Below are 13,076 nucleotides of genomic sequence, written 5' to 3' on the forward strand. Positions count from 1 at the left end.
ACACTGCAATGAAGAGTAGCCCCCGCTCGCCTCAACTAGAGAAAGCCCACGTGCAGCAACGAAGACCCAACGCAGCCAAAAATAAATAAATAAGTAAATAAATTTACTTTTTAAAAAATGTACAGAAATATATTTAAAAAGTGAAAGTCTTTCCCATACTAGCCTCCAGAGGTAACCAATGTTAACCTTTTGGAACACAGTCTCCATAACTATGTGGTATATATAAAATCACACACACACAGAAACACACCCCTGTCCTGTAAACTTGCTCTCTCCTTATATTTGTTTTTTACGTCAATATATGTAGTTTGTTCTTTTTAAAAGCTACACTTAAAAGTATTTTATTGTGCCATAAGTTATCCAGCTCTACTGATCTGTATTCAGATATTAGGAGTCTCGTGGTTGAAACTGGAAGAATCCCAATTCAAACTAGCCTTAGGTAAGGAGGAAATTGGCCCATTTAGTCATATTTGCAGAAGAGTGGAGGGACGGGGGGGCGTTAGCCTCAGAGGGTGCCTGGGACCAGGGCCTCTAACCCATCAGGACTCCTTGTCTCTTCGTGTCTCATCTCTGTTTATTTCAGCATAAACAGCTTCCTTCATAGACTAGCTTTACCCACTGTGTGGGAGGCAGAATTGGCGGCTCCAGATCGTATCCTAGCAGCTTCCTGACCTGACAGGAGATGATTCTTTTGTAACAGCTCCAGGTGAAAAAGTCTGCCTGAGTCACAGCCCCACCGTCTCACTACCTGAAAAAAAATGACCCTTTTCTGGGCCAAGACAGATCGATTCATGCTGGATCACACACCCACCCTTCAGGCCAATTGCTGTAGTCACAGGAAGTAGGGTGATATGTGATTGGTTCAGCTGAGATGAGCACTTGGGTGCAATGTTCCCAGAGGGAAAAAAGGGAAAAATTCAAGAAGAAAAAATCAGTAGATGTTAACTATAGGTTGCTTACAGTTTTTAATGATTATAAAACTATTTGAGAATATCCTTATAAATACATTCTTGGCACTTGAATGTATATATGTATATATACACATGATGAAAATAACTTAAAAATATTTAGAAGAAAGTTATGCTCATGCAGCATACACTAATCATCTGTTTTGCCCAGCAATTCTTCCTTCTTCTGCTCCAAAAAAGCACTGTTTCTGCTTCCCCCTCTCCTTCTCCACTCCACTCCAGACTTCTGGCTGAATGGAGCTGCTGCCTTCTTACAGGATCCTGTATCCCTGACCCTGGTGACAGGTTGAAGGGTGAGCACCTGGTCCAAATTAGACCAGTCATGACCAGTAATAATTCCCCCTACCCTGGTCACAGAGGTTGGTCTGCAGTGGGTTTCTGACCATTCAGAGTCCTTCCTCAGAGAAGAGCCCTTTTCCTTTTAGGTGGTGGGATTGAGAGTCTTTGTCACTGAAAGCTGCTGGAAGCCATGATCCCTCACTACAAAGAAAGACTGCGGTAGGAGAGCATGAGGCCAACATGCCACGGGGAGCGGAGACCCGAGACCCAGAGAGTCTTGGTGGAGCTCAGCATTCCGGTTCCAGGCCTTAGGGTCCCTGGGGCACCCCAGTCGTCTACCTTGCCACGGCTTATGCTTAGTTGGTCAGTTTTTCCTTTGATTCTGTGAACTGGCATGCTGTCCATTCAATATCCACCCCCCTAACACATCTTTTGTTTGTTTTTAGCAGTTTAAGTTGGGTTGTCATCACATAAACTCGGCTACTAATAAATTCAAGCAATTCATAAGTGTGTGAGGTGAAATAGTTTCCCTGTTCTAGTCCCATTCTCCTCTCCTAAGTAAACAAAACAATTATTGCCTACTACAGTGAGCATGGAAGACCTTTATGTTCAGGAAAAAACTGATAATAATGGTATTTCAAAAAGAAACTCATATGTGTAAACTTGTATTATAAGGATTTTATTGCAGTATTGCTTTTATGACACTGAACTATCACTACTTCTGTGTTTTCCATACAAACTTCTATTATAAAACATATACAAATATATATTCTATAAACTTGCTTTTCTCCCTTGTTTGTTTTCATGTTAATATATGTAGCTTCCTCCTTTTAAGAGCTACATAGTATTCCATTATATTATTGTGTCATAATTTATCTAGTCTCTATTGATCTATATTTGGATTGTTTATGAGAATTCCCTTGGTTGAAAGTTGAAAATCCCAACTGAAACTAGTCTAAGCTAAAGAGAGAATTGTGTAATTGGATCCTGGATATAGCAGAGTGACTAAGCACATGAGCTCAAAGTCAGGTATCTGTGTTCATTAAGCAAGTTACAATTTGACCCAGTTTCCTCACCTGGAAAGTGAGGATGATAATAGTACTTATTTCATAGGGTTGTTGTGAGATGTAAATAAGATACATGTAAGGAGCTCAGAACACCTGAAATGTTGGCTATATTATACAAAACTATACCTTTAAGGAAAAAACCCCCTGCTTTTTGGCCTTATCCCTGATCCTATAACAATATATCATGGATATTTTCCCAAGTCTGTACTTCATTTTAAAGAGAACAGTATTGTATTCTATTATATGGACATACAATTACCTATTTATGCAATACTCCAGTGATGGACATTTCAGTTACTTTTCATTTTCCACCATCACAGATTATGTTGCACATATATATATATATATATATATCCTTTTTTATTTGTGCAAGCACTCTGTAGGATAAATTCAAAAGACTAGAATCAGTTAGAAGATAAAAAAATTTTAAATATTGAAAGAAACTGCAAAATTTCTTTCTGAAAAGGTTGTGCCTAATTACATACTCCCTGTGGTAAACTAGTGCCTAGTCTTCTTTTCATTTTGTGCAATGGAAGCAGTGGTGCCCAAATATGCTCACTCAGAGTTGTACTAAAAACTCAGATTTATATCCATACTTTGTTCAAGAAGTCTCTTTTTTTACCCTCTTAAAAATGTTCTCATTATAAAAGTGATATGTAATCATTAGAGTCACCCAAAGTAAGTGGAGAAAAGAAGAGTCCACCAGTCCATGGAGAGTTCTGAAATAGAAGCTCCCAGAGGACAGAGATCTTGCCAGTCCTGCTCATCATGGTATCTTCAGTGCCTGGGACAATGCCTAGCACAGTGCATATTTCTTGATTAAAGGAAGAAAAAAATAGCCCAGGAGGCTTCACAAAATAATGATAACAAAACCACTAACCTCCCTGAATTCCTTCCTTCCCCCCACAACAGGCAAATAAATACACAACCCACACACCACAAAGGAAACAAGGTTCTGACTCTCGGCCAACAGTGAATTGCAATTTTTTTCCTTCATTACTCTGAAAAAGGGAATGAGACTGAATGTCCAGGTGATCTTGAACGATTCTTGGAGCATACCTCAAACTTGGTTTAGGTCTTTTGTTAAGTATCCAGTTTATATCTGATTATTCCCTCAGTTATGCCATGAACATTTGTGGATATCTATTATGTACCGAGCACTGGGTCTACAGTGATGAACGAAACATAGCCCTGTTCATGCACAGCCTATAGGATCATACTCTTAAGTTCCTCTGAAAAGCAAACAACTCTCACTTCTGGAAACTAAAAACCTGATGTCTGCTATAAACTATAAATCCCATGAGGCTAGAACATTTACCTGTTATCTTCTCTACTATATTCCTAGCTTGACATACAGTAGGTGTTTAATACCTATTTGTGGGCTGGCTAGCTTAAGTCAGTTCTGTTGGCTTCTGTATTCTACGGCCAGATTTAGGAAAGTAAGAGTATTCTGAACAGCAGGAGAGTCTGAAATTCAGGAGGTAAAGCAGGTTGCAATGGTCAGAAAGAAATCACTCTCATTCAACCTCCAGGGACAGCCACTTCCTCACCAGGTGCAGGACGTGCACCAAGGCCATGAGTCTTGACATAAGTGATCTACATCCTAGTTTATTGGAATATTTGATCAACAATATTTATTTTTAAGAAAGCACTGTTTATTTGTCTTTTTTTTAAGGTATAAAGTTATTTTGACACACTGGGTTTTGTTTTTCTTGGCTAAACCAAACACTTTTTCTGTCTGTGAAGCCCAAGTATAAAATACATATTCCTAGAGTTTGAACTGGTACAGACTGAGGTATAACTGGTCCAATGTCCTTTACAGATGAGTAAACTGAGGAGCAACTGGGTTGAGAGTTGCCCAAAATGGCATTGTCTCTCTGGATCTGATCAGTAGACATCAAGTTGGTAATTATCGCTAATCACTGGTTTGGCATTAGCTTTGTTTTGTAATTTCCCCTTCCCCCTTTAGAAGTTGGCAAGGATGGCAGAAAGCTGGAGTAGATAGATGAGAGGTAAAACTGACAAATTTCCTTGGGGCATGAGGAATTCTTTCCAATAGTCTCTATCACAGTGAAGGTGTTCAACTGAGATGGTAAGAGAAACCACAGGCCAGAAGGATTAGATCTGTGAACCTGACACAGGTACTTGTGGCCTTGGTTGGCTTTCTGCATCCTCAGCTCTGATGAACTGCATCTTGAGAAATGTGGGCCCTATCTTTTGCTCTGCCTTCACATGCCCTAGAGTAGAGCACCCTATGTTACTACTTTTATAAAAAGCTGGTGAAGTAGATCTCTCTGGACCCTTCAGATCATCTCCATAGATGAGTCTAAAATGCAAATCCCACTAAAATATATGGAATACATATTTTCCACCATGAATTAGATTTGAATATTACATATTTCAAAGAATAAAAGTGGATTTAAGGGGCTTCCCTGCTGGCGCAGTGGTTGGGAATCCGCCTGCCAATGCAGGGGACACGGGTTCGTGCCCTGGTCCGGGAAGATCCCACATGCCGCGGAGCGGCTAGGCCCGTGAACCACAACCACTGAGCCTGCGCGTCTGGAGCCTGTGCTCCGCAACAAGAGAGGCCGCGACAGTGAGAGGCCCGCGCACCACGATGAAGAGTGGCCCCCGCTCGCTGCAACTAGAGACAGCCCTCGCACAGAAACAAAGACCCAACACAGCCATAAATAAATAAATAAATAAATAAATAAATTTATTTTAAAAAAAAAAGTAGATTTAAAAAGCAGAGCACCAAAAAGAGGGCACAGATTACAATCATGTTAACATATAGAAATGTATAATAACAGTGATCAGAGGCTTTGAGGTATTATACTTAACTATTTAATATTCAGCAGACTTTTTTGTGAAATTGTTTATACAGTATTGGGGTTTCCCTGGTGGCGCAGTGGTTGAGAATCTGCCTGCCAATGCAGGGGACACGGGTTCGAGCCCTGGTCTGGGAAGATCTCACATGCCGCGGAGCAACTGTGCCCGTGAGCCACAATTACTGAGCCTGCGCGTCTGGAACCTGTGCTCCGCAACAAGAGAGGCCGCGACAGTGAGAGGCCCGCACACCGCGATGAAGAGTGGCCCCCGCTCGCCGCAACTAGAGAAAGCCCTCGCACAGAAACGAAGACCCAACACAGCCAAAAATAAATTAATTAAAAAAAAAAAGTTTATACAGTATTATTTTGTATGTATGCATAATAATGGCCATTTGCAATCACCAATAACTGGATCATTTAAATGACCAAAGTACATAATTGCCCATAATTCTGTAAAGGCTGTCTTTACATAAGGAAGTTCTATTTTTTTCTGTGTTGAAAGTGGCAATATGTTAATATACATTTTTTTAAGTGATACACAAGAAGTAGGTGGACTGTGGAATTTTTTCCTATAGAAAAAAGTTAAAAAGTGACCTGCGGATCAAAAAGATTGAGAACTCTTGTACCAAGGCTCCTTTCCCCTGTTGCTCCCCAAACCCCCAATCGGGACTGATCCTGAACCACACTGAAATATTCTCTTAGTCACAGGGTCTCAAAGGAAAATAAAGGATCAGATAAAGAAGCTAAAGGTATGTTGAACTTCCTCCCAGCTCATTCCCGTTCTTGTCCACAGACTGTCTCTGACACCATCGCCCATATTTATATTATATTGTATACACAACTAGATGACACAGACAACAAGATATAGAAGGAAAGCAATTTAGAGACACAAACGACTCATTCTTATCTCCTCCTATAATGCCCAGATCCAAGCCTTTGTTTCTACATTCTCCATAGTTGGGGGAAGCAACATATCTACATGACATTTAGAAATATGACCAATCACATTTGAAAGCACATCTGAAAGCACATCTGAAGCATTTGCCAATGACTGGATCATTTACACTGCTAAATTACCATAACTCCCACAGGCTATCTTTAGAGAAAGGAGTTTTATTCTTCTGTCTTGAAACTGAGATAATATTCAATTTAATGTGTCTAATAATTGCATTCACTATAGTATTCTTAATCCATAGAACTGAAATTACAGGCAAAGTTTATGAGGTTCTATGATCTAAAATGCTACCCTTTACATTTTAAATTTTGTGAGAAAAAAAGGCAACTGTTTCTTAGTACTCTAGCATATTCAAAAGTTGATTTTCTTATTGTAGAGAAGAGATCATGTTTACACATTTATGATAAAATTAGATTCCATAGTTCTGTGGCTTTTTTTACTGTCTCCAAGTAAAATCAGGTTTCCTTATATGGAGAAAGAAAAAAATTAAGGAGGAAATACATCAAAACATTAACAAAATTAAATAATTTTACACAAATTTTTCTTCAAGGAGTATACACTACTTTGATAATTATAATAAAATATTCCTTTTAAAATTTCTTTTTTAAAGAAAGAAGAAAGATTTTAATTTAAAAAGCCATGAGATGAAAGGAAATTTTATTTGAACAAACAAATCTAAGGGCCAGAAAGAGCCCACCAATAATCTTTTACAGACTTTTGCCAAGTGTTCTCCCCGTCACGGAATAATTCCTGGCCAGTGCTGAGCCACAAGGGGGCAGCGGCTCCCTGGTAACTGGCACTTGCCGGCAAATCATGCAGCTCAGCCTGAAACCAGCTCAGTGATATGTCTCTAGTGCATTGCCACTGGCCTGGGAGAGTCACATTTCACTTGCAAACTGCTTTTAAAGACTCATGCTTTGGGACTTCCCTGGTGGCGCAGTGGTTGAGAATCTGCCTGACAATGCAGGGGACTGGGGTTCAAGTCCTGGTCCGGGAAGATCCCACATGCCATGGAGCAACTAAGCCCGTGCGCCACAACTACTGAGCCTGCACTATAGAGCCCACGAGCCACAACTACTGAAGCTCACGTGCCACAACTACTGAGCCCGTGTGCCTAGAGCCTGTGCTCCGCAACAAGAGAAGCCACCGCGGTGGGAAGCCCGCGCACTGCAACAAAGAGTAGCCCCCGCTCTCCGCAACTAGAGAAAGCCCGCGCGCATCAATGAAGACCCAACGCAGCCAAAATTAAATAAATAAATAAATTTACAAAAAAAAAAAAAAAGACTCATGCTTTGATTCTTTGAAGACACTATTTCTATGAATATAACACTGAAAGAATGGTCCAGTTGGAGCTCACGCGGGGTCAAGGAAGGACCTACGTGAAATGCTGACAGATAAACAGTTTTACCCTCTGGAGTAGGGGTTAGGCAAATGCTCTCAGATTGTGGCTGGAAAGGGTGGAATTTGAAAAGCTGCCAGAGGAGGAGGGTGCAAGCTTAGGTGACATGAGCAAAAAGCTCTGACCCGACAGGCCTAAGAGAAGACCGCTCTTCTGTGGTGGGCAGGTTCATGAAGAAGCTTCCAACCTTTCTTCTCTAGGTTTTCTGCCTCCTGTCCCTCTCTGGTTCAACGTCTTTCATGCTGACTAAAACTTCTGCCCTGGTGACCATACCCATTAATTAAGAAAATCCGTAATATCCAATATTAGCTTGGCTATTTACAGTTTCCAAAGTCTTTCCTACTTTATAAACCACTTTCATGTATGTTTATCACCCACTATTTGAAATGCTTTGACTTTTGACCCTGACTTAAATTAACTTTTTTTTTAACTGGAAATAGAGTCCATATACTGACCAAAGGTAATATAAAAAAACCAGTGAAAGGTTGGGGACCAAGTGCTAAGGACATTGCATTGGCCTGGCAACACAGACCAAGCTGCAGGGTAAACAGTGTGATGTGGGCAGAATGGAAGTGTTAGAATCTGGGGTATGGAGCTCAGGAACACATTCCTTTCTGAAAAGGAAGGGCAAGGTGGCACTGCAGAAGCATTTGCCACTCAAAGACTTTCACAGGCATCCATGCACATGAAATTGACAATGAATAGTTGTGAGACAGATGACCCTAACTTGCAATGTCATACGTTAGTCTTTGGAGGAGTGAAGAAATCCTTTGTTTGCCATAAGGTTGATTTATTAGGAAAATAAATCGTAAGTTGCAACGTCTAGGCCATGGAGAAGAGTATCACAAAAGAAGCATGTGTTACATAGTTTTTAGGGCTGTGTTGTTTTACATACTTAATATACATACAATTGGAATTTTTTTGACCTTCGAGAAGGTGTCATTCATCTCTGCCTTGGCAGAGATGACGGGAAGACTAGGACCTCTATCTGTTGGTACATGACCTCTCCCTCTACGTGGTCTCTTCAGTAGGGTAGCCTGACTTATGTGGTGACTCAGGGCTCCCAAAAGTTCAAACATAGAAGATTCCAGGCCTTCTTTAGCCTTAGCTGCATTTTACTGCAACTTTCTGTGAATCTATTTAAAATTCTATCAAGTGGATTACATATTGGAGTTTCAAGCTGTGATCAGCAGTATGGAAGACAGATCCATGGCAGAGCTAGGAGTAGGAAGAAAGTTTTTTTACACACAGTTATCACTTATGGGGTAGCCTATCTCATATGACTCATTTTTAAAAAAGAAATTGAAATACAACCTATACATGCAAAATCTAGTGTAGAGCTTGAATTTACACACACATACACGTGCACACACACCCACACCCACACCCATCTTCTTTACCACCTAAAGGATGCCACCTGAAGGTGTTCATCATTCTGACTGCTATCACTTAGATTTTGTTGACTGGTCCATTTTTATTTATATTCATCAGCACTTTCAGTGCTAGCTTGGGAAAGAAAAAGAAAACAACTCTATTGATATTGCTGCTTGTGAGAACTCTCAAAGCAAGAAAGAAACCAACCTAAGCAGTGGCACTCTTTCTAAAAAGGCATCAGGTCTTCTTGTTACAGAGGACCTGCTTTCAGTGAGGCTGAGTGAACAGTGAAGCAGCTCTGATGGCCCAAGCCCTGCGCACCAGGCTTTCACATGCAGTATTTGATTCCACTGCTTTCCAGTGCTGGCTGGTGACCACAATGTCTATGCCACATTAAATTTACCACTCAGCTTTTTTTTTTTTTAATGCACCAGTGTAAAAGGCTGATTGTACAGCTTCCTCTCACTGTGTCACTGTAGTATAAGTCCAGAATTAGGATGGGCTCCAGTAAGTGTTGATCAGCTTCTCAAGAACTCGGGCTCTTTCCACTCCTCCACTCCATTGTCCTTAGCTTCACCTAAGGTCGATTTTCCTTAGAGTTGTAAGTTACCTGCCCAAGTTATCAGGGCTACAGTGCTTCCTTGTTGAGGCACACCTGGAGAGAAAGGTGGCACAAAAGGGGGTTGGGGATGTCCTGGAAGCCATCAGGTATGAGACACCAAGTTAAAGGTACAGGAGGATGCAGATGGTACCTCAGTGAGCGCAGCAAAGTCCCTTGATCTTTTGATATCGCCTGTCATCTTCACAGCTGCAGAGATACAGAGCATCTTGTCTGGGGCCTGAAATGTCTGCTCTTCCCAGTGTTTTGGAACATGGCAGAAAGCTTAAAAGTAACACAATTGCTGGAGCTGTATTTATTTGAGCTAACTAGGGGCTTTCCACTCATTTTTAAAATTTTATTTAATTGAAGTATAGTTGATTTACAATGTTGTGTTAATTTCTACCATACAGCAAAGTGATTCAGTTACATATATACACACACACTTTTTTTAATATTCTTTTCCATTATGGTTTATCTCAGGATACTGAATATAGTTCCCTGTGCTGTACAGTAGGACCTTGTTTATCCATTCTATATGTAATAGTTTGCATCTAAGCTAACTAAGCTTCTCATTCTTGAATATTTTAAATCCAAAGGGGCAGAAATGATGTTAATGGGAATCCTCCATTGTTTAAACTTCCTGCAGCTCACTCATTCACAGGTGCACTTGATTGTGCACAGGATCTCTAGCCAGGAAATGCCAGGCAGGGCTGCTTTACTCTCTAAGGGGAAAGGTAACTGCCAGAGCCAAGGGTCCTGAGGCCAGGACTGTGCCCCACCTTTGCTGGGTGATAGGCACCTACGACTGACATCAGTCAGGGTCCTGCCACAGACAGATGCCACACCAACAGAGGTCAATGGAGGAGGAAGGTTTAATATAAGGCTATTTACAAGGTGTGGGTAGGGTTAAGAAAACTTAACAAGGGATGCTGAGACCTCTCAGGGCTAGAATACCCCCTACCCCAGGTCTAAAGAGACAGGGGGAGGGAGTAGTTACAAAGCTCAGAGACAACAACTGAGAAGGGACTGAACAGCTGGGTCCTTCAGTGGAGGAATGCCAGCCAATCTGAAGCCCAGCAGGAAGGGAGCCAGGGGATAAATACCCCAACCCTTCTCTTATCCCTCCTCTGTCTTCTGCGTTGCCTCCCATTTTCCTAACCCAACTCAAGGACAGGGCACCAGGGATCCTTGTTGAGAAAGCGGATCTGGTGGGAAAAAAATGGAAAATACCCAGCACACGACCCTTTCATCATCATTGCACAATTGGCGGTCTGCCCAAGGAGGGGACTTTCTACCCACTGGACGAAAGGAAACAAAGAAAAAACTTAAGTACCAGTGGTTACGTCCTGAGAATGCAACCCAGGTTCCCACATATGGTCAAAGTGGATTTAACCTATTTTCTTTTCTGCCTCTGAACCCCACTGGGTCCCAGCACTGTTCATCACACAGTAGTCGTGCATGCAGGTTTCACAAAACAATTCTACTCTATTTCTGGGGGTTACTAGGGTGCCACTGATCAACATCACCGTTGCCCAGCCCATATGTCTAATTGTGAGGGCCATTTTAGATTTCAGCTGAAAGTCTATCTCAGGGAAGCTTTCAAGCTAACCCAGGCAACACTGATAAAGATATTAAGAAAAGGTGGTGAACACCCCCCCACCCAGTCACTGAATACACAAGCCGTGATTAAGGTGTTTACCTATAGTGCAGACAAAAGAAATGGCGTCACTTTGAGCAAAGTCGTGAATAAGGGCATCATGAGGGCTGTTACCTACAAATTTCTCTCCATCCCTCAATCATGAAGAAGTGGACTTACCCCCCCTTGAAGCAATTGCTGGTGCTTGAAATCTCAGACTAGAAAAGATCCTGTCCTCAGAAATACACAGATCCTGTCTTTATTTAAAATTTTAATAATTTGTTCATCATGAATTTTTTGCATTAATTTTGATTTGTTAGATTATTGTATTAACATATTATTCATCTTGATTGTTGAGTTTTTTGGCCACCCCTTACTTGCCTCACTCTAATCCTGGCCCTGCAAGGGCCTTGCTGTATGAAACTTTCTGGTGAAGTTTCTTTGGAGAGCTTACTTATTGCATTGTAACTAGGAATCGGTTTAGAAATTTTTCATATAACTTTTCAGGAATATAGCTAGTTTATAACAGAAGTTACAATTCTTTGTTTTTTTTTTCTTGGTGTCTTGGAGCCCGTAGGTGCAACCAAATACCTCCAGTACCATAGGGTGGGTCTCCAACTCCAGGGCTATCACTGTTTCTCTCCCAGCTCTAAAACTTTGCCCAAGCCAATGGGCATTCTTTATACTGACCAGAACTTTGTTTAACCCTGGGTGGGAATTAAACTCAAGTTATGTAAAAACAAAAAACATTTTAAAGTCTCCCTATTTTACTTTCATCCTGGCCTTTGGTTACTCACAAGTACCTTTTTAACAAACTCTGACAGAAACTGATACTGCAGTAAGCTAAAGCCCAAAACAACCAACCATATAGGAGAAAAAAAAAGAGCACCTAGGTTCAGCCAGAGCAGAATGAACAGACTCCCAGGAAGTAAAACCCATTTCTTTGCACTAAACTCACCCACCTCCATATCTTCTCACTGAAAGCCAAATCCTGGCAGTTAGCCCCTGAACCCCTGTCCCAGGCTTTCCATTGTTAACGGTCTCTCCTAATCCAGTGCCAAACCCAAGGCTCCAGAGATGCCAGATTTCATCCTGTGTCCCTCCCCCTTGACAGCCTGATCAGGGGCTTCACACTAACAGGGGAGAGTAGAAGGTTGGGTGCCAGGACACTCCCCAGCTGCTTGAATGTTTGAGGGAGATGCACTGGATTCTCTCAAGCAATAAATCAGTAGGCAGGCCAGCAGGGAAAGAGACAATAACATAATTTGTACTTGTACTTTCTTAAAAGAAAAACAAAAGGGACTTCCCTGGTGGCACAGTGGATAAGACTCCACACTCCCAATGCAGGGGGCCAAGGTTCGATCCCTGGTCAGGAAACTAGACCCCACACGCATGCCGCAAATAAGAGTTCGCGTGCCACAACCAAGGAGCCTGCCAGCCACAACTAAGGAGCCCACCTGCCTCAACTAAGGAGTCTGCCTGCCTCAACTACGAAGGCTGCCTGCTTCAACTAAGAAGCCCACATGCTTCAATTAAGGAGCCGGTGAGCCACAACTAAGGAGGCTGCAAGCCACAACTAAGGAGCCCGCAAGCTGCAAATAAGACCCAGTGCAAACAAATAAAATGTTTAACAATGTCAAGCCCATCCAGCCCTACCAGCATACCCTAGCTGCCCGTAGCTCTCAGACTGTTTGATATGCTGCTGCTGCCTGCAAGGCCTGGGTACAGAGGACCCCGCTGGACTATGTCTGAGTATTTTCCCACCGCATAAGCCCACAGACTGCCAGCATTTTGCCTCTGGCCTGGTGTACACCCTGGATCTTTGGCCATTTCCATCCTACATCTCCCAGAGCCCAAGCTGGTTTGAGATGGCACAGGGGTGACCTTTGATACTGGCCCAGGCTGGGCCTGGAACACACCATCCAGACCCAGAATCAGCCTGAAGGACCAAGCTTCCTGGGGTTGGGCA

Source organism: Balaenoptera musculus, chromosome 5 (genome assembly GCF_009873245.2).
Source record: "Balaenoptera musculus isolate JJ_BM4_2016_0621 chromosome 5, mBalMus1.pri.v3, whole genome shotgun sequence".
Classification (NCBI taxonomy): Eukaryota; Metazoa; Chordata; class Mammalia; order Artiodactyla; family Balaenopteridae; genus Balaenoptera; species Balaenoptera musculus.